The 26006-nt window shown below is 43.5% G+C and overlaps 1 long non-coding RNA gene across 1 annotated transcript; it reads right to left on the bottom strand.

The window, feature by feature from the left end:
• Positions 1-224: 224 nt before the first annotated feature.
• On the bottom strand, positions 225-10969 carry LOC133105210 (uncharacterized). The gene is made up of 3 exons (XR_009703817.1): positions 10549-10969; positions 4015-4335; positions 225-810 (listed from the first exon to the last, which is right to left on the bottom strand). It is a non-coding gene; the product is annotated as an uncharacterized LOC133105210 (long non-coding RNA).
• Between the last annotated feature and the right edge of the window lie 15037 nt (positions 10970-26006).

The following is a 26006-nucleotide window of genomic DNA, read 5'->3' as shown; positions in this document are numbered from 1 at the left end:
TTTGTGTCTGACTTATTTTATTTAGCATATCCTCAAGGTTTATCCATGCTGTAGCATGTATCAGAATTTCATTCCTTTTTAAGGCTGAATAATATTTCATTGTGTGTATATACCTAATTTTGTTAATCCATTCATCCATCAATGAACATTTGGGTTGTGTCCATCTTTTGGCTATTGTGAATAACGCTGCTATGAACATTGGTGTGTAAGAATCTGAGTCCCTGCTCTCAGTTCCTTCAGGTATATACCTAGGAGTGGGATTACTGGATCACACAGTAATTCTACTTTTATCTTTTTGAGGAAGCACCATACTGTTTTCACAGCAGCTATACCATTTTATATTCCCACCAACAATGCACTAGAGTTCCAATGTCTCTCTATCTTTGCCAACACTTGTTTTTTTCTGTTTGCTATTGTTGTTGTTTGTAAAATATTAGCCATCCTAATGGGTGTGAAGTGGTGGGTCTTGCTTTTTTATCCAACCTGACAAAATCTGTTTTTTAATTAAAATCGATATTAGTTATCTACCACTGTGTAACAAATTATCCCCAAACTCAACAGTTTAAAGCACCAAACATTTTCTATCTCACCAGTTTCTGAGGGTCAGAATCCTGCAGTAGCTCAGCTGAGCAGTTCTGGCTCAGCATCTCTCAGGAGGCAGCAGTCAGGGCTTCCGTCTCTGAAGATTGAGACTAAAGACTCCACTTTCGAGCTCACTCAGGAGGCTGATTGCAGAAGCCTGCAGTTCGTCAGCATGTGGGCTCCACCATAGGACTGCTCACATCATGGCTTTCCTCATAGCAACTGCTCCTGGAGAGAGAGAGAGAGAGAGAGAGAGAGAGAGAGAGAGAGAGAGAACACAATGCCAGCCAGCCTTTTATACACTAGTCTCCTATCATACACCAAGACATAAGCCTTACCTTGTCTTTACTAAGTCACTAAGCCCAGCCCATTCAGTGGGAAAGGCTTATGATGATGTGAATACCAGCAAGTATGTCTCAATGGTGGCCATCTTGGAGATGGTCTAAACGTCTCAAGGTATTTAGACCATTTATATTTAATGTGGTTATGATGTGTTTGGATTCAAATCATCATCTCACTATTTATTTTCTATTTCTGCCATGTGTTCTTTGTTCTACATTCCCCCCTTTTGCACATTCTTCTGAATTCATGAGGTATTTTTTTATGATTCCATTTTAATCCCTTTGTTGGTTCATTAGGTATAATTCTTTGTTGTGTTATTTTAGCAGTTGCTTTATAGTCTATGTATACATCTTTAACTTTCTATGGCTACCTTCAAGTGATATACTACTTCATGTATAAGAATCTTACAACAATATATGTCTATGTCTTCCCTCTAAGCCTTTGTGATATTATTCTCATGCATTTTACTTCTATATACGTTATCAACTTCACAACACATTGTTAATATTTTTACTGTAATTGGTTTTATTATTTAAAGAAATTTCCATGATAATAATTATAATAGTCTGTATATTTATCCATGAATTTTATTTATGTTAGGTGCTGGATAGTTTTCCATTCCTAAAAATATTCTTGAATTTTGTTCTGGGTTGAGGTTAAATTACATGGAAATAATCTTTTTGGTTTTTATTTTTAATCTTTGGTGGCCTGGAACAAAGCAATGGTTAGTCTAAGGCTAATTTATCCCCCAAATCTGAGACAAAACCCTTTTTCGTATTTAGCTGATGCTTCTTGAATTGTGAGATTTTGCAGTTTGACTGTTGGGAACAGGCAGTAGTCCCAGCAGTGTTTCCTCTAATCCTTTTAATGGTTCTTTCTCTGACTGTGGGTACTTTTCTCACCCATGTGAACTGATAGGTACTCAGTTGAATACTTGAGGGCATCAACCCTTTTCAGATCTCTGAGGTTCTCTTTCTGTGCAGCTCTCTTTACTCAAGTATCCCATCCTATAGATGCCAGCTGCCCTGGTTTCCCCAGACATCCCACTCCATCTCCTCAAGGAAACCTCTGGGTTCTGTCTCATTGACCTTCCCTGCACTACAGGGCTCACTTTATCTCCCATCCCTCAGAGCTTACTGGCCTCTGTTCCCTGGTGTCCAATGTCTTGAGAGCCATTGATTCATATATTTTGTCTGGTTCTTTACTTGTTTCAGGTGGGAGGGTAAATCTGGTCCCCGTGACTCCATCTTTGCCATGTTCCACATCTTTTACTTTCTTAACTCTCTCATTTTGGTGGAGTATATTCTGCAGTAATTTCCCAAGGAAGGATTTGTGGGAGATAAGTTTTTGAGATCTTTCAAGTCTGAATTGTTAAGTCTCAACTTACATTTGATTGATATTTTGGATGAGTATAATGTTTTATATTTGGAAAATATTTTCCCTCAGAATTTTTAAGACACTGCTTTCATGTGTTTTTACTTTCTGGTTTTCTGGTTGGTTTTTTTCCCAAAAACTTTTAGGATATCCCTTTTATACCTACTATTATTAAATTTCATTACTTTTTTTTTTTTTTTTTTATGCTTGGAGGATACTTTCTATTAAAAAAAAAAAAAACATATCCCTTAGCTCTGGGAAAATTTTCCTGTGTAGTTTCTCTGAAAATGTACTTTGGATTTTCTAAAGTTGAGATAAGGGTCTTCTGATTGGTTTGGGTTCCCTTGTAGAAATTGTTTTGACTTTTCCATCATACTAGAGGCTTTTTTTAAAAATTGGGTGACCTTTGGCTGTATAACCATATTTTAAAACAAGGCCCTTGATAGCTTTGTGTGCGTGTATGGAGGTTGCTGACTGGTAGGCTTTGTTATAATATGATCAGGTGGGGACCTGACTGGCTTTTTGGGTGAACTTTCAAATGTCAGTATTCACAGACTTTTTTTTTTTTCTTGTTTTGGACAATCGATTTCTGCAATGAGAATTTCTCCATTTTCTTGCCAAAATGTGCCTGGGGTGATTGTAAGCTGAGTACCAACATTTGGAGAGTCAGGCAGAGAGAGGAGCCCAGGAGCAGGGATGGTACCACTCTGCATTTGTGTTTACTTTTACTTTGTCCTCTTGCTTTCAAGACCAAACATCATCCTGTCCTCAGCTGTGCCTAGTGCCTCTGAGATGATATCCTCTGCAATTTAATTAGTTTAGGGAGTAAACTTTCAGCATTCTGCCAAAGTGGGTGCATGGGGTATGAGAGGGCATCTGGAGGTTTAACTGCTCCTTATGAAGACTTTTAGCTAATTCTCCAGTTTTTAGCCCTATTCTGAATCCTCACCTCCAGAGAAGTCTGGGGCTCCCCAGATGGGGCTTTTCCATAGTTCTAGGGCTCATATCCGCTTATTTCTAGTCAGTCTACTGAAAAAAGTTAGATTCCCTTCTCCTCTCCCTTTTCAGTCAGATGCCATTAATCCATCTGTTTTTATGCTTTTAGAACTCCGTCGACAGCTCTTGTTTGCTACTGTCTCCTCTCTAGTTTACTCAACCTACTGAAGAAAGTTAGATGATTCTTCTCTCTGCCAAGTTAGTTACCACAAATCCATCTGTTTTCCAGCTTCTGAATTTTGTGGCTAACTCTGTTTGCTGCCGTCTCCTCCCCTCTCCCCTTTGTCCTTGCGGCTCATGCCTTTTGCATTCCTTTACTATCATTTTAGTGGGATTCCAGGAGGGAGTGGAGATAACGTGTGTGTCCACGGGGCATTCACTCGAAAGAGAAGGCACGGGTCCAGGCAATCCAACAGCAGACTGTGGAAACCAGTGGTGATTGGGCAGATCAGAATCCACTCCCTGCTCGCCAGGGCTTGCTGACCTTCATGGACCAGTCAGGACTCGTTCCAGGAGAAGCAAGGTAGGGACAGCAAATGTACCACTGAAACAGCTGGATCATACGTCACCTAGACATAGCTGTAGGGATTCATTCAGTTTATTCCAAACGCCTGCATTGGCAGCTCCTTCATGCAAGTCCAGGCCAGCTGACTCCAGAGCCCCTGCTCTAGACCCCTCTGATTTGCTCTAGAACAAGAGAGATCAGACAAGCAACTTTACCTGATACCTATCCCTCTTTTGAGATGTCGCAGTAGCTTCTCTCCTTGAGCAGCTTGAAGCCCAGTGGCCAAAGCCTCTGAGTCCTGTCCATGTTAGTAGAGGTTTGATATTAAGACCGATGGTGGTGGAAGTACTCACTAATCTGGGTTTTCTGGTGGTGACTCTAGGTGAACAATGGCCCTTTGATCTTCGGAAGCAGGCCACAGACTCCTGCCTGCTCGGAGATTGGAGCAGGCTGTGGAGGTCAGTTGGAGGTCCTATAGAATCCAGTTTCCCTGGCTGAAGCTTGGAGTGATTTGCATTTCAAAGGCTCCAGATAAACTGCAAAAGAGCACATCAGGGAGAGATTACTTCTAATTCCTAAAGACCGAAGAAAGGCTTGGTCATCGCTGACCACCCAGCTGAAGCCTGTTCAAGAGTGAGATATTAGTGAAAGAAAGATGAAACACAGCCAAGCCCAGGGAAGATGTCAGAGACATGGGAGAAGTGGAAATGAGGGGGAAGAAAAGCACTGAGAGCTACAAGTAGTTAGAAGAAACTTGTTAATATTTTACCTGCATTTCCATCTGCTTTCTTTCATTTCCTATGTAAGAACAGGAAGGGCCTTTCATAATTATCTGGCTGACCCCCCCCCCCCCCAGTTTCACGAATGGAGGGATTTAGGTCCAGAAGGTCAGATATCTTGTTTATGGACAAAACGGGTGAGGGCTGAGTCAGGATTAGAAGCCTCAAGTCCGATCTCCCAGTCCTGTGTCCTTCCCCGCTACAGTTTAATGGTCTCACTGCAGATAATTCAAACAGGCTTGGCCTGTGTTCTTCTGGAACCCATCACCGTGAGACACAGAGGAAGTGGATTATGGGGAAGAAATCGAGAACTGTAAGATTGTCCCTTCAATTTCTCTTGCTTCGTGTTTATTCTGGAAGGTTTAGGATTTTCACAGTGACTGTGCTCACAGTACTTATCAAGAGCCTTAAAACTGTGTATCCTTTAACCGAACAAACGCATTTCCAGAAATTTCGTCTCCCGAAATAATTTCGATATGCACCAAGTTTTGGCCAAAGGAATGATCATCTCAATCCTTTTTGATTTCTTAAAGCAAAAATTTGGAAAGAAACATCCCACAGTAGGGGCACAGTTAAGTAAATTTTGACACATTCATATGAAGGACTACCATATAGCTATGAAAGTGGTTTTATAGACTGTATTTGATGAAGCAGAAAAAAGCTTTGGCATATAAATGGACAAAAAGTGTTATAGATGAAAATATAGCATGACTACTCTTTTGGGGTAAATAACATATACATGAATACAAAATAGCTAGAAGTATATATCAAATTTTAGCAGTAGGTCTGTTGGGAATGGAATTATTGTCTTTTTGTATTGTTTTATATTTTTTACATTTTCTAGAATGTATTAGTTTTGTTTAACATTTGTTAAAACTAATGTATTAGTTTTCAATGAAATTTTTTAAAAACTTAAAGCTTTTTCAGAGTGACAAGAAATTACCAAAGAGTAGACCAAGACAATTTTTAACTTACTCTGCTTGGGTAAAAGTGTGGTTCTTCTAAGGATCAACTCATAAATACCCCATAATAATTACTCCTTTTACCCATCCTGCCAGGTCAGCCATTTTGCATTTGGCCCTATACTTAGAATTCTTTTTTAATTACTGAACTGAATTGTTGTGGTTTTTTTTAATCACAGAATAATCCCTATCAGACAATAGATAAAAGGGCTTTTTAAAGCTTTGAAGCAGAAACAAACAAATCATTAGGTATCTTGGCTTGCAAATTTTAAGCAAAGATACTTATAACTGTCCCCATTGAGAGACTTCAGAACAAAGCCTGCCATATCAATCCTGACAATCTTCGGATGGTTTTACCTTGTAGGTTTCAAACCAAACAGTAAAAAGAATTTACAAGAGGCAGCTCTGACTGTGAGGTCTGAAGTCAACTGTTGTCAAAACAAAACCTGGTTAGTGCATTTGTAGGGTGAGCGTGTCACCCAACCCAGGACACTTTTGAACGTTTAAGGGGTATGGGACATCCCTGGTGGTCCAGTGGTTAAGACTCCATGCTTCCAATGCAGGGTGCGTGGGTTCGACCCCTGGTCAGGGAACTAAGATCCCACGTGTCATGTGGCCAAAAACTTTAAAAAAAAAAAAAAAGTTTAAGGGGTGCAACTGTCTTTACATGGGGCAACAGGCAGAAACTGGGACGGTTTGGGGCAAAATGGGACTTATGGTCAGCCTATGAATTTAGCTTCTTTTTAGACTGTTCTCTTTGAGGGTCTATTTGGGGTGGAGAGTATTGGAATGTGGGACTTGGATGTGCCTTTGGAAGCCAGCCACCAGATTGTCGGATGGGGAAGCTGAGGTACAGAATGAGGAGGAACTAACCCCAGGCCAGAGGCAGCTCCTAACTAATGATTCAAGGCTAAATGCCTTTTGCTGATAGCTTTCTCTCTCTTTTATTTTTTTTATAAATTTAACCATTTTATTTATTTATTTATTTTTGGCTACTTTGGATCTTCGTTGCTGCATGCGGGCTTCTCATCGCGGTGGCTTCTCTTGTTGCGGAGCACGGGCTCTAGGCGCGCGGGCTTCAGTAGTTGTGGCGTGCAGACTCAGTAGTTGTGGCTGGCGGGCTCCAGAGCGCAGGCTCAGTAGTTGTGGCGCATGGGCTTAGTTGCTCCGCGGCATGTGGGATCTTCCCAGACCAGGGCTTGAACCCGTGTCCCCTGCATTGGCAGGCGGATTCTTAACCACTGTGCCACCAGGGAAGTCCCAATAGTTTTCTTTTTCTTTTTCTTTTTTTTTTTTTAGAGTTTAGGACTTTTAATTTGTCCCAACAAAATCCTTTTATTTAAGGCCATGCAGAGGGCACTAAGGCATTCATAGGAGAGAAGGCAGCACACAGAAATAAAGACCTGCCAGAAAGATCTGGCTTTAAATCCCACCTTTATTTCTGGCTTTACGACTTTGGGGGCACTCACAGAACTACTCTGAACCTCAGTTTCTTCATCTATAAAATTGGAAGGATAGTAACTACTTCATACGCTTGTACTGAGTACCTATTAGCTACTCAAAAAACGTTAACCATCATTATTATTCAGGTTGTACATTGACTTTGCTTTTTAATTGTGGTAAAGTATACATAACATAAAACATAAATGTAACTTACGATTTTAACCATTTTTAAGTGTACAGTTCAGTGGCATTAAGTGCGTTCACATTGTTGTGCCACCATCACCACCATCCATCTCCAGAACTTTTTCATGATCACGAACAGAAAGTTCATACCCATGAAACATTAATTCCCCATTTCTACCCCCTACCCTCTGCCCCCTGCCCCTGGCAACAACCATTCTACTTTCTGTCACTATGAATTTGACTACTTTAGGTACCTGAAGTAAGTGCAATCATACAATATGAATCCTTTAGCGTCTGGCTTATTTCACTTAGCATGATGCCTTCAAGGTTTATCCAAGTTGTAGCATGTGTGAGAATTTCTTCCCTTTCTTAAGGCTGAACGATATGAGATACATGTACATACCACATTTTGTTTAGCCATTCATCCCTCTACAGCTATTTAGGTTGTTTCTATCTTTTGGCTATTATGAATGATGCTGCTATGAACAGTGGTGTTCAAGTCCCTGCTTTCAATTCTTTTGTGGGTATACCCCAAAGTGGATTTACTGGACCATACGGTTGTACATCACTATTAAGTGATACTTGCATATATAACCTTGGACTAAAAAAAAGTTTACTAAACCTTTTTGAACCTCACTGGAAATAATAACTCTCTCAGGCCCTGCCATAAATGTTAAGTTACCACAGGCATAGTGACGATACATAATAATGTAGTTTAAAAAAACGTAGTTGGTTGCTCCAGGGTTGTGAACAGGTTGGGGTGACCCAAAGCGTTCGTTCTCATCAGGAGGCCTCACAGAGTGCCTCTTGCTCTTGCAAATTCCTCCAGTTCCAGAGATTTCACTTCCCAGCCCGAACTGCCCCTCACTTCCCTTCAGCAGATTGTAATCCTGGCAAGTTGTGTTTAGTAATATTTTAAACGCTCATTATTCAAGGAACCCTGCGGTGGTTCCTTCTGGAAAAGCCAGGCTTTGTCGGTGGAGGAAATAACAAGCTCTAAATTACTTGTAATAAATTAGAGCTTTGATGTAAAAAGTCCTGACCTGTATGGAGGACTTCACAGTTTACAGGAGGCTCTCACCTCCGCTAGTCCGAGTCATCTGGTGTTTATGGGGTGGAGCCACGTAGGGAAGCTTTTACACCGAGGAAGGTGGGTTGGGTATTGCAGCAGAAGACAGGACTTTGGAGGACCACAGTCCTGCCTTCAAATTCCTTCTCTGCTACCAACTCTGCAACCCGAGCTAAGTTACTTCTCTCTGGACCTCAGTTTTCCTGGCTGGAGAATGGAGAGGGTACCCATCTCATGGGACTGTTGAAAAGATTAAATAAGATAATGCGCTTAGCACCCGGTAGGGGCTCCAAGGAGCCCATCTCTGCTAAAGCATGAGCACTCCATTCATATGAAATCTCAGAAATCATGTTCTAGAAACTTGTGGTTGTCAGGGGGGGTGGGGGAGGGATGGATGGGGAGTTTGGGATCAGCAGATGTAAACTATTATATAGAGAGTGGATAAACAACAAGGTCCTACTGTATAGCACGGGGAACTCTATTCACTATCCTGGGATAAACCATCATGGAAAAGAATATGACAAAGAATGTATATATATATATATATGTATAACTGAATCACTTTGCTGTACAGCAGAAATTAACATAACATTGTAAATCAACTATACTTCATTAAAAAAAAACTCCACTAGTTTCAAAAATCAAAAAAAAAGAAAAAAAGAAATCACGTTCTACAAGTGATCGTTTTTGCGCGAGTTTCAGCAGATAAAGTTACTTTTCCTGCAGAAACATCAGTAATAAAGGTCTTTTCACAATCCTACATTTATAGCCTTCAAACCACCTCCCTAAAGCAATCCCTGTGTCCGATTGCATTCAGCTCTCACCAGCCAGAGACTTCATTTTACTGTCACCTCAGAGTGCCCTTATGCCTTTACCACCTGCCCTTTATAACAAGAAAGTCAAGCAACAAGATTTTAAAAAAGGGAAACTGTGCTCAGCATAATGCAATCTGTGTTTCGTAAGCAAAGGCTTAATAAATGACCCCCAAGATAAAAACCGGAGGTGGTTTTCTATAGCAGGGGGCTGTACCTGCTCCAATCAGTGCAAAGGCAACCTCGCTGCCGTCTGTTTAACGCTTATGCAACCTTTACATTCTTCGCATTCCCCCAGCCCTCCAGATAGGCAGTGTCCTACCATTGTCCCCGTTTAGTCCAAAAAACTGAGTTCCGGAGACGTGAGGTCAGTTTCCCCAGGAGACTCAGCTGGTAGGTGGATGAGACGGTGACTCCTCTCTCCGCACCGCGTCTGTGAGCCCCAGAGCTGGGGGTGTTCCTACCAGGCGGCCCCTCTTTCCTGCCCCTCTGTCCAGGGCCACTCTCGCAGCTTCCAGTGGGGGACCAGCTTCAGGCGGTGACAGGCTGAGGGTGGAGGGACCCCTCCCGGGGGCTGGAGGCTAAGGGCTGGGCAGGGAGGGCTCCTCCAGGAAGAGACCCCTATTTGTGGAACCAAGCAGATCCCGAGTTCGTCAGCAAGTAATAACCATCCTTCTGGATCTTTCAGGGGGCCAATTGTGCAGCACCTGAGGAGATAGCCAGCCTGCCTACAGGCCTGAATGGAATTCCTCGGTGTGGGAAATAGCCTGGAGATCAAAGCACCCTTATCTCTGGCGAGACAGCTGAGATTTCCAGGGTTCCTGCCCCTTTCTCTGGGCTTGGCTTGCCCTACCCCCCTGCTCCCCCTGGGACCACCATCTGGGTGCAGAAGCCTGGAAGGGGCAGGGCTCACAGACCAGCTGGTCCTCCACCCCGGCACATACTTGGTATCCCCTCAACACTTGTTGAATAAAGGACGGGTAGCCCTCTGAGCCTCAGCGTTCCCATCTGTGAAACAGGGATAATAATGGTACTTAATTCAGTTCCACTGTGTGTATCGAGTGGGAGAAATCAGCGAGCAGCCTGGGAATACGGAGACCATCCAGCGGGTTAGTAGCTATCATTATTTTGGCTGTGGTTAGTGGAGGAGAGAGACCTCTGTCTTCAAGGGGTACCGGGAAGGCCTCCTGTCTCAGTGAGCCTGGGACCGGGCCTCCGAGGAAGATGGCCTGGGACCATCGAGAAGAGGGAACGATGGCAGCCCAGGTGGCGGAACCACGGGGGCAGAGCTGACCGTGTGCGCTGAGCTCGTCCCGGCTCTGCATGCAGAGCAGGAGGGCTCAGCCCACGCCCACACCCCACCCCCCGCCCCTGCTGCCGCTCCTCCTGGCGCTCGGTTTGCATCACGGGAGTGAAAGTGTACACACTTCTCTGGTCCTCCTCAAACTTCCTGCGATAGAGAGGCCAGGACAGGAGTGAGAGCCGCGCTGCCTGTGCTTACCGTGCCTGTGAATCTCCCGGGGCTCTGGTAAAGACGCACATCTGATGCTGCAGGTCTGGGGTGGGCCTGGGACTCTGCAGGTCTCACAGCTCCCACGGGTGCCGAGGCCTCTGGCCCTGGTTCACGGACCACACTCTGAGTAGCTGGGCTGGGGAGGCCCCTAGTAAGATTCCTGGAGCTCCTGGCTCCCGGGAGGACCCACGGCTGGGGGGGAAGTGACTCTTGGCTGCGTTGTGTGCGTAAGCACAGCTGTGTGTGTGCGTGTGTGTGTGTGCGTGTGTGTGTGCGCGTGTGTGTGCGCGCGCGCGTGTGTGTGTGCTTTCTATTCCCCATCCAGCTCTCCGAGTCCACTCCTGTTTGTCTGGGTGTCTGTCCGTCTGGCTCTGTCTGTGTGGGTCTCTCACCGGGGTCTCCACCTGACTGCAGGGTGCTCAGGCCTCAAATGCCGTCTGTCCCTGAACCTGCCTGTCACAGAGCCCTTCTGGGTTCCCGCTGATGATGGGAGTGTCACGTGGCGGGAGAGGAGCTGAGTGCTGACAGCTGGCTGACAGCTGGTCACAGCTGGGGACAGCTTGGGCAGGCCCAGGCGTGGGAAAACACAATGCAGGCAGCAACGGCTGGGAAGAGACCACAGTCAGAAGACGGGCCCACAGAGTGCCACACAGCGTGCGAAGGGCAGAGCCCAAGCCCTCACGCCTGCCAGCCACTGTTCCAGGAATGAGGCCACCACACAGGAGGGCCCTGGGGCTGCCCCGCTCCCGCCATTCCCGCGGCCCTGCTCAAGGGGGCTGTCCCGTCTTGGGCCTCACGCAGATGCTCCGGCTCCTGTTCAAGCCGAATGTGGGTTTTATTTGGTGGGTTCACGAAGGCTAAGAAGGAGACATCTGTGTACCTCCACGAGGACGCTTTCTTGGAAGCTCTGTGTGTGTGTTTGAGCGTGCAGGCTCGGGGGGTGGGGCGTGCTGAAGGAGAGGGGTGATTGTGTCAGATAGCTGACATTTCTAGAAAGCTAAGGGCCTATCATGACAATCAAATGGGTGAATACAGAGTTGGTAAACGAGAGATAGCGTGAAATATAAACACTGGTTATTGTCATCATTATCATTATTGCCTCTTTAAACATTAAAATTTTATTCTTTCCAGGGAATTCCCTGGCGGATCCGTGGTTAGGACTCGTTGCTTTCACTGCCGTGGCCCCAGCTTCAATTCCTGGTTGGGGAACTAAGATCCTACAAGCTGCGAGGCCAAACAAAATGTTTTTATTCTATTCATTTCGAACAGAAACGATTCTAAAGTATGCTACAAATGCCCTGCTTTCTTTTTATTTATTTCTTTATTTTATTTATTTTGGCTGCGTTGGGTCTTCGTTGCCACACGCAGGCTTTCTCTAACTGTGGCGAGTCGGGGCTACTTGTTGCAGTGCGCGGGCTTCAGTAGTTGTGGCTCGTGGGTTCAGCAGTTGTGGCTCGCGGGCTCTAGAGCGCAGGCTCAGTAGTTGCGGTGCACGGGCTTAGTTGCTCCGCAGCCAGCACGTGGGATCCTCCCAGACCAGGCCTCGAACCCATGTCCCCTGCATTGGCAGGTGGACTCCCAACCACTGCGCCACCAGGGAAGCCCCCACCCTGCTGTCTTAATCCAGCGACACTGAGCTAATTAAACCAAGAGCAGGCGCTGCTGCTGGAAGAGGCAAGGCACAGAGAGATCTGGGCTGCTGGCACCCACCACCCTGCCTTGAAGTTCCCGGGGTCCCTCCCTTACTCCAGGCTGTCTGCCAAGACTGACTGTGACCTCCCCTAGTCACCCCCGCTTAGTTTGCTACTGCTCACAGCTCAGCTAGAGAGAACCAGGGCTGCCAGACCTGGATGCAAAGTGAGAGGTAGCGGGCATCCAGGCCTAGGAGGCTTTTGGAACAATAAAGGATATGGCAACTGGGTGTCCACTTGGTGACCATGACTTTGATTGTTCAGAAGCTCCTTATTTCTTATTTACCTGCTTTTGGCTGATTGTGTGTGTGTGTGTGTGTGTGTGTGTGTGTGTGTGTATGTGAGAGAGAGAGAGAGAGAGAGAGAGAGAGAGAAGGACAGAGACAGAGAGACAGAGACAGAAAGACAGAGACAGGGTCACAAGGCCACTCCCAGTAACTAAGAACGTCATGATACCTATACCAGCAACCCAGCCTGATGTTGGAGTTTATTTCCCAGCCAAAGGCTGTCCTCTGTGAGATCTGACTTAACATCGTCAGAGATTTATCGTCTAACTCCTGCCAAGGACCTGAGTGATGTACGTGCTCACACCCTCCCTCCCTCATGCTCTGCTCTCTCAGACACAGCTGGTGCTGGAAACTGAGACCACGGAGGTATTAGGCAAACTCTTGAGAATTATCCTAATGTGCTTAAGCCCCCCAGTGGCTCCCCACAGCTTTTAGAGGAAAATCCAAACAGCCTTCCGTGGCCAGCCCCTTCTCAGCTCTCCAGCTCCCAGCCCTGCCCTGGGGAACCAGACCCCTCCACCCTGGTCGTCTTCCATTTCCCCAACATTCCAAGCTCTTGCCACTCACAAGGTCTTTGCCTTTGTAGTCCCACCACCTGGAATGTTCTTCACCCCCAGCCCCACCCTTCCCAAGGCTTACCTATCTCTGTGTTGCTCCCTCAGAAAGGCCTTTGCCGACCATCCTATTCAAGTAGGTCTCCCACTGCTATTCACCACCTTCGCTCTATGTATTTCCTGCTGTAGTATTTATCACAGTGTGGAATAGCTTTGTGTCCTTTTTTAGTTGTAATCTACTCCCATTTACTCTCAATTGAACCGTAAGCCCCATGAGGGCAGTGCTGAGTCTGATTGGCTGACTCTCTCATCTGCAGCCCCTCTGACCCATTAGGCATTTAATAAATATTTGTTGACTGAATGAATGATTAAAAACCATTGCACATCTAGGAGTCCTGGCCTCAAAGAGCACGGAGGCATTCCAAAGTGCCTGCAAGAGGGGTTGAGTGTCCTGAAGGAGCACTGCTGTGCCCTCCGCTCAGCTTACTAAGGACAAAGCAGATGAAGCAGCCTCCCCCTTCAAGGGATCTAGGGTGAAGTGGGGGGATGTCCCTGTCACTATAGCTGTGCCAAGTGGCACCCCCAAACTTAGTGGCATAAAGCAACCATTTACTGGGCTCACTGGTTCCGTGGGCCGGGAATTTAGAACACAGTGGGGATGGCTTGCCTCCGCCCCATGGTGTCTCAACTGGAAGGCTCAAAGTATGGGGATTGGGATCATCTAAAGGTCTGTTTCCTTGCAAGTCTCATGGCTGATGCTGGCTCTCGGCTGGGGGCCTCCATCCCTCTCTCTGGGCTTCTCCATGTGGACTCTCCTCGTGGGCTAGTTTGGGCTCTCTCACAGCATGGTGGCTGATTTCAAAGACAAGCATCCCAAGAGATCCTAGTAGACACTATATCCCCCCTATGAACTCGCCTCGGAAATCATGCAGCATCCGTGCCACCATATTCTACTCAACAAGGTGGTCACAGTGCCCCATCCATGTTCAAGGGGATATAAACCCTGCTTCTCGACAGGGAGTGGCAAGGTTCTGGAAAACCATGTGGGACTGAAAATATGGCTGTGCCATTTTTGGAAAATAAAATTGGCCACCAGAAGATAACAATAATATAGGATGAGAAAGGACACTAAGACCCTCTAAGACTTCACACCATGGGGGTGGGCTTGGGATGGAATAATAATCACAGTAGGAATAACAGGGAGCAAGTGAAAGAAATTTTAGGTTGACCACCTACTTACATAACAGGCCCTGGGTAGGTACTTTACATGTGTTATCTCACTTAACGAGGTAACATTAGGTTAGTATTTCACAGCTTACGAATCATTTTCACACATGATATTGTAAAATCCTCATTACAAACCTCCCAGCCAGGAAGTCTCAGCTTTCCCCATGAGAAAACTGAGGTTCAGCGCAAGCAAGGGGGCGCTGCCTTCGTTCCCAAAGCCTAGAAACAGGGGAACCTGCCCCAGGCACAGAAGATTCTGTGCTATGGCCCCCCAGCCACGCGGCAGATCTGATGACAGACAGACTCAGGTAGGATTTCACATCCTTTAGACCAGGGGAGCGGAGTTGGCAATTTAATATCATTTTGCACTTTGCAGCTGGTGTGAAAACAGACTTTCTGCTCTGGTAGGTTTCTGTGATTTCCTCTCGCAATCACCCCGTGGTCCCCCAGGTGGCTCCTCCTGTACCCGTCGGTAGTGCAGCCGTTCCGGATCAATCCCCAAATCAAATCACGATGAAGTCCCGTCCAGCTGGAGAGCCAGCCTCTCGTTCTCACACAGTGGGGTTTCCAGAAGGCACACCCAGTGTTCTGGGGCTCTCGTGAACGCATTGGAGTCAACACAACTCTGTGGCTCTCTGGTCGAGTGAAGAGAGTGAGGACACGTCCTTTCACCTGCGTGGGCGTCAGTTTTGTGCTCTGTGAAGCGGAGGCAATACTAGCTGCCCTGCCTGCCCCCTTGTTATTGGGAGAGTAAGTCCTGTGCACATCACCTGGTGCTGGCTGATGCAGGAAGCCACCAGGAAAACCCACTCTTCTCTTGGGGTTCAAGTTTTGAATGTGTCTCTATTGGAAAATCCGCGCCTATGACTTTGGGTAAAGCTAGGTCCTGCAACAAATAAACCAAACCATGTACGATGGCTCCAATAAGGTAGGAGTGTTTTAGAGACCTTGCTCATCCCTGGGCAGGAAGTACTGGACACTCCCTCTCTACCTCCATTTGCAAATGGAAGGGGATCACGTGGAAATGCTCTACCCAACCTTGGTCCCCCAGTGGAATAAATCGATCTTAAGGGTGATTTCGCTTTGAATTCTGGGCTCCAGCTGCATAATTTCACATCACGTGGCTACACACTAATTTATTGAACCATCTCTGTAGGTTGATTCTGGTTTTGTTGTCATTGATATCATTTTAAACAAGTTATGTTGTGAATATGGCTTTAAAATGCATTTTATGTTATTTTAGTGGAGTCTTGAGATGGAGAGGACTTACACACGTGTGACTAATCTGAGTTTTGACCCAGAACTCTGCAGGTTTCTATATATATCTTTTGCTATAGAAAACTTCAAACGCCACCATCCCATCATCCGTAATCCAGCGTCAATATTATCAACATTTTTCTAATCTTCTCTCATCTGTCTAGACTTTTTAAAAAATTTTATTGAAGTATGGTTGATTTACAATGTTGTATTAATTTCTGCTCTACAGCAAAGTGACTCAGTTATACATATATATTCTTTTTCATCTTTTTTCCCTTATGGTTTATTACAGGATATTGAGTATAGCTCCCTGTGCTACACAGTAGGACCTTGTTGTTTACCAATTCTATATATAATAGCTTGCATCTGCTGTCTAGACTTTTATTTTTTAACTTGCTAGAGTGTTTTGAAGTTCTAAGCATCATATACTTTGACATGAATAAGGTAATATTAAAAATTTGTAAGTTTAGAATTAGATCCTTTATTCCCATGACCTAAAGTGCAAATTTTTCACCTACCTACTTCTTTTCTCAGAGGCAACCAATGCTATCTGGCTCTCGTACATCCCATCCAGGTATATTATGCATTTTCTTACTTTTTTACCCAAATGGCAGCATGTTATAAACACTGTTCTGAACCTCTTTTTTCCCACCAGCGATTTTCCCATATTTGTTCATAAAGAGCTTCCTCATTCTTTTTAAATGACTGAACACTATTTCATTAAAAGGATGTATTGTAATTTATTTGATCAGTTTCTTCGTAGGTCATTTTCCCTTTCTTGCTGTTACAAACTACACCACAGTATATAACGTTGTCCATATCACACCCGTATCATTATTTTTGAAGTCCCCTGCATGTCCATCCTACAGTCTCATCCCTTTTCTTTCCAGAGTTTTCTACCACCCTGCATTTCAGTTTCATTATTTTCTTGCTTTTCTTTAGAGCTTTGCCACATGTATTTGTATCCTTACACAATACGTTATTTAGATTTGCATGATTTTGAACTTTATGTAAACAGAACCACAGTCTATGCATTCCTCTGCAGTTTGCTTCATTTCTTCGATATTAAGTTCTTGAAATTTATTTGGGGTGGGAGCAGAGGGGTAAATTGGGAATTTGGGATTAACAGATACACGCTACTGTACATAAGATAGATAAACAGCAAGGGACCTACTGTATAGCATAGAGAACTACATTCAATATCTTGTAATAACCTGTAATAGGAAGGAATCTGAAAAAGAATATATATATATATATATATATATATATATAAAATTGAATCACTTTGCTGTACACCAGAATCATTGTAAATCAACTATACTTCAAATTTTTTTTTGATTTTTATTTATTTATTTTTTTACATCTTTATTGGAGTATAATTGCTTTACAATGTTGTGTTAGTTTCTGCTGTACAACAAAGTGAATCAGCTATATGTAGACATATATCCCCATATCCCCTCCCTCTTGAGCCTCCCTCCCACCCTCCCTATCCCACCCCTCTAAGTTATCACAAAGCGTCGAGCTGATCTTTCTGAGCTATGCAGCAGCTTCCCACTAGCCATCCATTTTACATTTGGTAGTGTATATATGTCAATGCTACTCTCCCACTTCGTCCCAGCTTCTCCTTCCCCAACTGTGTCCTCAAGTCTGTTCTCTACATCTACGTCTTTATTCCTGCCCTGCCACTAGGTTCATCAGTACCATTTTTTAGATTCCATGTATAGGCATTAGCATACGGTATTTGTTTTTCTCTTTCTGACTTACTTCACTCTGTATGACAGACTCTAGGTCCACCCACGCCATTACAAATAACTCAATTTCGTTCCTTTTTATGGCTGAGTAATATTCCATTGTATGTATGTGCCACATCTTCTTTATCCATTCATCTGTTGATGGACATTTAGGTTGCTTCCAAGTCCTGGCTATTGTAAATGACTATACTTCAATTTTTTTAAAAAAGAAATTTATCCACGATATTTCATGCAGCTGCAATGCATTCATTTTCCTTTCTGTATGATATTCTGTTATACTAGTATATCATACATTTAATTATTCAGTATTGGTGAACTTTTGGACTGTTTCCAGTTTTGCTATTATAAACAGTGCTACCCTGAACATTTTTTAAGCATCTTTTCATAAGCACAGGTGGAAAAGTTTTTCTAGGGTATTCACTATGGAGTAGAATTGTCAGAATCCATACAGATACTTATCATAGGATGCCAAATTATTTTCCAAAGAGATTATATCAATTCATACTCCCACCATCAGTGTATAAATATTCTGGCTGCTCCAACCTCACCAAAAGTTGATATTTTCAGACTTTTTCATTGTCGCCCCTCTGGCAGATGTAAAATATATTTCATTATGATTTAAAATTGCATTTTCCTAATTAGTAATTAAGTTGAGCACCTTTTCATGTCTTTATTATTTTCTTTTATTTTAAAAAAATATTTATTTATTTATTTGGCTGTGCTGGGTCTTAGTTGTGGCATGCGGCATCTTTAGTTGTGGCATGTGGGATCTAGTTCCCTGAGCAGGGATCGAGCCCGGGCCCCCTGCATTGGGAGTACAGAGTCTTAACCACTGACCACCAGGGAAGTCCCATGTCTTTATTGATTATAAAAGATTCTTGCTAGGTAAAGTGTTTCTTCAAGTCTTTTGCCAAATTTTCCATGAGGTTTGTTTAATTATGTGAGTAATACTTAATGCTTTGTCCATTACATGTATCAGAAATAAATCCTCCAAGTTTTGGGGCATTTTAATCCCCAGTCTGTGAAAGTCTTTGCATTCTCTTTATGGTGTCTTTCAAATAGGCGTTTTACATTTTAACGTAGTCAACTTTATTTACCTTTTTCTCTAAGATTTGGGCATTTTGTTATTTGTACCTCTTGTGACTTGTTTAAGACATTCTTTCCTTTCCTGAGATCAAAAACACATTTTCATATATTTCATTCCAAATATTTTATAGTTTGATCACTTGTATTTACATCTTTAATTCACTTGGAGTTGATTTTCATGTATGGTGTGAGGTAGGAATCGAATACCATGTTTGCCATATGGGTAACCAATTGTGCCAACACCATTTATTAAAATCCCATCCTTTTTCCTCTGATTTGCAATGCCTGCTCAGTCATAAATCCAGTTCCATGTGTATGGGGGTCTGGTCCTGGCTCACCAGTCTGCCCTCGTTTGTCTGCTCAGTAGTTAATCTGACTGTCCCTGAACTGATACTACACTGTCTTCATCATCTTGGCTTTGTAACACTTCTTGATGATGTCTGATTAAGATTTGCCAAGTCCCTCACTTTGCTTAACATCTTCCTAACACTATAGGCTATTCTTGGCCTGTGCTTTTGTACATACATTTTAGAATCAAATATTATTCTAAAAAGAGGGTAGTTTCTACTTCTCAGGATATTGTGAAGATTTAATCAAATAATACGTGCAAAGTGTCTACTATAATTAATAGGTACTAGGTAAGTGATGGGGGAAATAAGCTGGCAGAGTCACCTTGGGAAAGTATTCTTGCTGTCGGGGTCTGCTGTCTGTCATGACGTCAGTGGTAGGTGAGGCAGTGTGACAAGTCTCACTCTGCCCAGCACACCATAGAGCTATTGTGGGAGTAGGAGTGAGAGAAGAGATGTGAGAACACTCTGCCAACTGCTAGTTGTCTGAAACTTTGTATCCCTTCCACGGGGATTATCAACTGGTTATTGGCAGGACTACAGTGTCCTTGGATGAGCAATAAGTGATGCTGAAGGCGTCACCAAATACTGGGCAAACTTATGGATTTTAACAATCTCATTCCTTTTAAGAAGCATTGTCTAGTTTCACTGATACCATGAAGGCCTTTACATGGATGTGTTTTTTTGTTCTGATGGCACACACGTGCTTAGCTCAGTAAAGGGGTTTTGCCAGGGGGTTTTCCTGGGCACTCAGCTGTGAGAAAAGAAACTTTGGTACCAGAAAAATGAGATATTATGGTACAGTTGACTTTGCTTCTGCAGGAGAGCAAAAATTCCCTTTTAGTCTCTTAGGTTCTGTGACCGGGTCTAAGAATGAAATGGACATAAGACAGCTTAGCAGGAGAAAAGTATACAAATTTTACTTCATATTTATATAATTACACAGGCGTCTTCAAAAGGAAAATGAAGACCTGAAGAAGGTGTTAGGCCCCAAAGCTTATATACTTTTTACACAAAGGACAATAAATTGTGGGAATGTGACAGGACAAAAGGGCTTGGGCTAGGGACAGTAAATTTTGTGACAGTGACCAGGAAATATACACGGGAAACCAGTAGACCCTATGGGCTATTTCAGAAGGTTTGTTTGTACAGGTCCATTCTGGCGTCAACTACAGTCTCCAGTGATAAGAACGTTCTTCTCTTCCTGGTACCTTTCTCATGGGAAATTTCAGACCCTGCTTTTAGGTAGAGAGAGCCTGCTGCTTCTCAAGTGCTTCAGCTCAAAATTATCTTATGCCAAAGCCACATATCCTGGGTGGCACGTTTGTGTCCCTTCACTCCCAACTCTCAGTTGCCCTTAAAGTGCTTCCAAGCTTGAGCAGCAGCCTGTGGTCCCATCGCTTGTCACGAGGCACCTGCCCAGCTCCTGGACTGTCCCCTGTGCTGGGCAGCAGCCTGGCCTTTGCTCCTGGCCTGCAGAGCCCATGGAGGACATGGCCGGGCTCACGTCTCCCACAGCAGCCCAGCTAGGCTTGGGACAACCCTGAAGGAAGAATGCTGGGCTGAGAACTTGGATTCACAACCTGACTCAAACCCTCCTGGGCTCTGTGACCAGACGCCTATGATTCCTACGTCCTGCAATTTCCCTAATGAAATGTGGGCATAACGTTACTCGCCTTCTGGGAGGATGAGTGTCAGGCACTGAACACAGAGCCTGGTAGGCACTAGGTGGTCGTTTTGGCCACACACACTCAGTAAATGGTGATTGGAGAGCTGGGGGAGGGGGAAGTGTGGGGTGTATCCGTGGTGGTTAATTGTCTGGGTGGTATGAACTTTGGGGATGTCATGTGTAAGGGGCAATGGGAGATGAAGCAGGAAGGGAATATTAGGATCAAATCTGGGGAGCTCTGAAAATCAGGCTTACAGATTTGAACTTTATTCTCGTGGTGTTGGACTCAGTTTAACTCCCTTTACTAACACTTTCCTACCACTTTGCTTCCTAGCCAAGACCCTCTGCTACAGGTGCCTACAGCCTGGTCCAAGGATCTCAGGAGTTTCCTCCAGCTCTGTCTGCCATTCCTGGCCCTTCCAGCTTCTCCTGGAGTTTTACCAGTTCCTATCTTACTGCTTTCTGCTTAGATGATCCTTCAAGTAAACTCCCCACTGCTTGTTCTGCCTGGCTTTCCATTTTCATCACCCTTGAGTTATTCTCTCAGCTCTTATCAGTGAAGCCACAGGCATGTTGTGCTCTTTCCAAATCCGCTCTGTCTCCTAGGACTCAGCCGCCCTAGAGCCGGAGATCTTTCCGGTCTGGAAGGGGAGGGGGGACGTTGGCACTGGGGAGCTGGTGAAGAATTCTCAAAGACGTAAATGACCCAGTCAGACCTGGGCCATCACCTGGCGGAGTCAGAGGAGTGAGTAGCCTATCTGGTCCCTAGGAAGAAATCAATCAGCTGTATTGATTGGTATGGGGGAGGGGAGGTGGCTCTGAGGAAGGCTCACTGTGTGTGTGACACATGCAGCATTTATAGGCTGAAATACCGCAGCCGTCGAGCACGGTGGGAGAGGAGTGGCTTGTCTAGCCTGGCCCTCTGGTTACTAGAATCGTAACTGCTGTTATTCAGGGGTGCACCTGGCCCAGATATCTTAACATCTGGAGACAGAGGCCTTGGAGGGGGTGTGACAAGGTCAAGGCCCTGAACTTGTGCATCATGGAATGTCTGTACCTAAAGAGGTTCTTCAACTCAGAAGTTTGTAAATGTGACCAAGAAGGACTTAGCTGTGCTCTTGTATGAAATCAGTCTGGAGAGACTAATACCTGGATGAAAGGCATTGGGCAGGAGGCTCAGAAGAGTGAGAGGTAAAACAACATAAGCATTAGTGGAGAGCGCTCTGGAGGAGCTAATATATTATTAATTAACTAGCTAGTTACCACAGAGACTCTGTAGCGTAGAGGTTAAGAGGTTTTGGTGTGAGGCTGTCCTGTATGAATCTGTGAGGAACTAGCTCTTTGACCCTGAGAAAGCTACTTAAACTTTTTCTCAATTTTGTTTAAGCTGTGGAATATAACAAACACAAATAGAAAACAAAGAAGTCTTTCGATGTACAGGGAAATAAACATGTTTAGAGTGAACACCTGTGTACCCATCACCCAGGTCAAGAACTAGAGCGCCAGCATCACCCCAGCTCCGTCCTCCCACGCCCCACTCCAGATGTTCCCTCCCAGCTCATACGCCCTTCCCTAGCTCCTGAAGGTAACCGCTTTTCTGAATTTTATGGTAAACACTTCCCTGTTTCTTCAGTTTTACCACCTATATATGTAACTCTAAGCAACGTGGTGTAGCTCTGCCTGGTTTTGAATATTCTATTAATGGACTCATACTCTCTGTGAACTTTCTTCTTTTACTCAATGTGCTCTTAAGATGGATCTGTGCTCTTGCATTTAGCAAGATTTCATTAATTTTCATTGTGACATAGTAGTGCATTAGATGAATGATCTACACATTATTTATCCATTCTATTTATGGATATTATACTGTTCCCAATTTTTTTTTTTTTTTACTACAAACAATGCAGCAATGAACATTCTTACCCTGAGTCTTGTGTATACCTACAAGAGGTTTTTTTTTAAAGCCTATATCCAGGAATGGAATTGCAGGGTTATACATAGTGTATGGGTTTCAACTGTCATTGATCACACCAGATTGTTTTCCCAAGTGGTTATATGTATTAATATTCCCATCAGCAGTGTACGAGGGTTCTTCTTGCTACATGCCCTCACTAAGATCGGTTATTGTCAGAACTATTTTTTTTTTTTCCGATTTGATGGGAAAGTAATATCATGATTTCATTTTCTTGATGATGAGTGAGATTGAAATCTCTTTCTGCATTTGTGTTTCTCCCTCTGTGAACTATGTTGTAGTCTTTTGGCCATTTTTCTACTGTGTTGACTATCTCTTTCTTATTGATGTGTTAGAGTTCTTTTTTTAAAAAAAATATTTTGGATAAAAGCCCTTTATTGGATATATATGTTGCCAATCTTCCCTCATACTTTGGCTTATGTTTTTCACGTTCTTAATAATGCCTTTGACCCAAATTGCTTTAACTTTAACACAATCATATTTATATGTATATATTTTTTTCTTTACAGATGATTTTTTTTTTTTTAAACAGATGACCTAATTTTTATTTGTTTATTTATTTATTTATTTTTGGCTGTGTTGGGTCTTCGTTTCTGTGCGAGGGCTTTCTCCAGTTGCGGCAAGCGGGGGCCACTCTTCATCGCGGTGCGCGGGCCTCTCACTATCGCGGCGTCTCTTGTTGCGGAGCACAGGCTCCAGACGCGCAGGCTCAGTAGTTGTGGCGCACGGGCCTAGTTGCTCTGCGGCCTGTGGGATCTTCCCAGACCAGGGCTCGAACCCGTGTCCCCTGCATTGGCAGGCAGACTCTCAACCACTGAGCCACCAGGGAAGCCCCTACAGATGATGTTTCTGAATCTACTTGAGAGATCGTTCCCTATCCAGAAGCCATAAAAATATTCACTTACATAATTTTAATTTGGGATTGTAAGCTTCTTAGCACATTTTGTTATTTATCTTGGCACAACTGTATTCCTCTGTCCTTTGTTTGGCTTTTATTGTTGTTGGAATCGTACAGTATGTGGCCTTTTCAGACTGGCTTTTTTCGCTTGAAAATGTGCATTTAAGTTTACTCCATGTCTTTTCATGGCTTGATAACTCATTTCTTTTTAATTGCTGAGTAATAGTCCACTGTATATTTATTTATATCAGTTTATTGATTAATTTGCCTATTGAAGGACATCTTGGTTGCTTCCAAGTTTTGACAGTTATGAATACAGTTGCTATAAACATTTGTGTGTGGGTTTTTGTGTGGCCAGACTTTTCAATTCATGTGGGTCGCTTTTTTATATTTAAAGAGCCATTCATCACTTTATTTCTCTGCTCTCTGATTTTATTAGAAGCAACTTGGAGGAGACAGGCAGCACCACTGCGCCTGGAAATTTCCTTAATTAGATTGTCAGTTCCTTAGGTACAGCTTCTCATTTACATGTTACCATGGGTGATAATACTGTTAAATTTTATCTTCCTGCATGCAAGTTCTTCTGGCCTCTGATAACACCTTTCTCACATTCAAGTCTTCACCAACAGCCTCCTTGAAGCCCTTTGGCTCCTACCATGTCTGGTCCCAAAGCTAAGGCTACATCTTGCAGGTTTTCGTTACAGCGACACCAGACTCCTGGTACCAAAACCTATCCCAGCTATCTACAGTTTTATTTAAAGAAACCTACCTCACACTTAGCAGCTTGAAACAACAGCAGTGATTTATGTTGCTCGTGAATCTGCAGTCTGAGTGAGGCTCAGTGACGCACGCGCATCCCTGCTCCTTGTGGCATCAGCTGGGGGATGTCTCACTCCTTTCCTAACAGAGCTCCAATTTCAATACGTTAGTACTTCTCGATCTGTCTCGCTCTATCCTTCCTGTCAACCTGCCTTTCTTCGTCTCTGTGCTGCATTCTGGATCATTTCTTTACATCCTAATTTACCAAATTTCCCTGTCGGTTCTAATATCTATTTGAACCCATCGATTAAATTTTAAACTTCAATCTGAACTCCTTTCTTTTAAAAATGGGTCTCAACTTTATTAAAGTGTAATTTGCAAACAGTACAATGCGCAGATTTTAAGTAAACAGTTTGCTGAGTTTTGATAAATGTATACGCCTGTGTAGCTATCACCCCAATGAAAACATAGAGTATATTCATCACCCCCAGAAGTTCCTTTATTGCCTTCGGAGCCTCAATACTCCCCTCAGTCCCTTCCCAGGCCACCACTGATCTGGTTTCTAGCCCTCTAGATGAGTTTTGCCTGCTCTAGAACTTCATCTAAATGGTATCATGCAGTCAGTCTGGACTCTTGTGTCTGGCTTCTTTCCTCTTCAGCATAATGATTCTCCCATGTTTGTTGTGAGTATCTGTAGGTGTTCTTTTTCATTTTATGAGTATACCAGTTTGTTTTATCCATCGACCTATTGATCCATATTTTTGGGGCGGTAGGTGGTGGTCTTGGTGGTTTCCCATTTTTTATTATTGTCTGTAAAGCTACTATAAACATTACTCACAAGTCTTTTCTGTGGACGGATGTTTTCATTCCTCTTGGGTAATCACCAAGGTGTAGAATGGTTGGGCCATAGCGTAAGTTTATTTTAATTTTACAAGAAAAAGCGGAAGGATTTTCCAAAGTGCTTGTCCCATTTTACATTCTCACCGGCAATAATGAAATTTCCATGCCCCACACCCTTGCCAATGCTTGGTATTGTAAGTCTTTAAAAAATGTTTCCTCATCTTACTTGGTTTGTAGTAGTATCTCTTTGTCTTTCTAATTTACATTTTTCCATGACTAAAGATATTGAACATCTCTTCATGGGCCTATTGGCCACTTCTATACCTTCTTTTTGAGATATCTGTTAAGTCTTCAACCTGTTTTAAAATTGGGTTGTCTCATTATTGAGTTGACAAGTTTCTTTTAGGTTCTAGATATAAGTCCTTTGTTAGCTACATCTGTTGCAAATATTTTCTCCATGTCCTTTTATTTTAAAAAAAACAACAACCATGCTTTCAAAAACATCTGTCACTGTCACTTCACCCTGCTGTTTTTCTTTACAGCCCTTCCTCATCTGACACATTAAAATATATTTGTTGCTTATTTCTGTCTTCCCTGCTAGAATGTAAATTTCATGTCTTTGCCTCTTTGTTCAGAGCTGAATCTTCAGCACCTAGAACACTGTCTGGCCCCTAATAAGCTCTGAATAACTATTTCTTAAATGAATGGTTAAAGTCCAATCCTATTTTTCTCAGTGGAATAACAATGACTAACCTGAACATTTATTTTGAATAAATGTACCTTTACTTTGTCAGTTGATATCCAAACTAAAATGTTGGAATACCTACCTAGTTAAAAAGGACTTGAAAGAATTACCTGGGTAGAAGTAACATTGGATTCTTACAGGGTTAAAGAAGATGCGTCTGGAAAATCATGCCCCTTTAGAAAGAACTTAAAAGCTATTGCTATTGTCTTCAATCATTTTTTTTCTAGCCTGTTGAGCTTTTTAAAAGAGAAGTTGAGACCGGTTCCTCACCAGGAGTTATGCAATGAATGAACAGCCATTATCTGTGCACGCAGAGTCTGAAAATTGCAGCCTTGGATAATGACATTCATTGAGAGAAGTTTC

The sequence above is a fragment of the Eubalaena glacialis genome, chromosome 14 (genome assembly GCF_028564815.1).
Source record: "Eubalaena glacialis isolate mEubGla1 chromosome 14, mEubGla1.1.hap2.+ XY, whole genome shotgun sequence".
Classification (NCBI taxonomy): domain Eukaryota; kingdom Metazoa; phylum Chordata; class Mammalia; order Artiodactyla; family Balaenidae; genus Eubalaena; species Eubalaena glacialis.
Note: the sequence above shows the minus strand (reverse complement) of the source record. Positions and strands in the feature narration are given on the sequence as shown.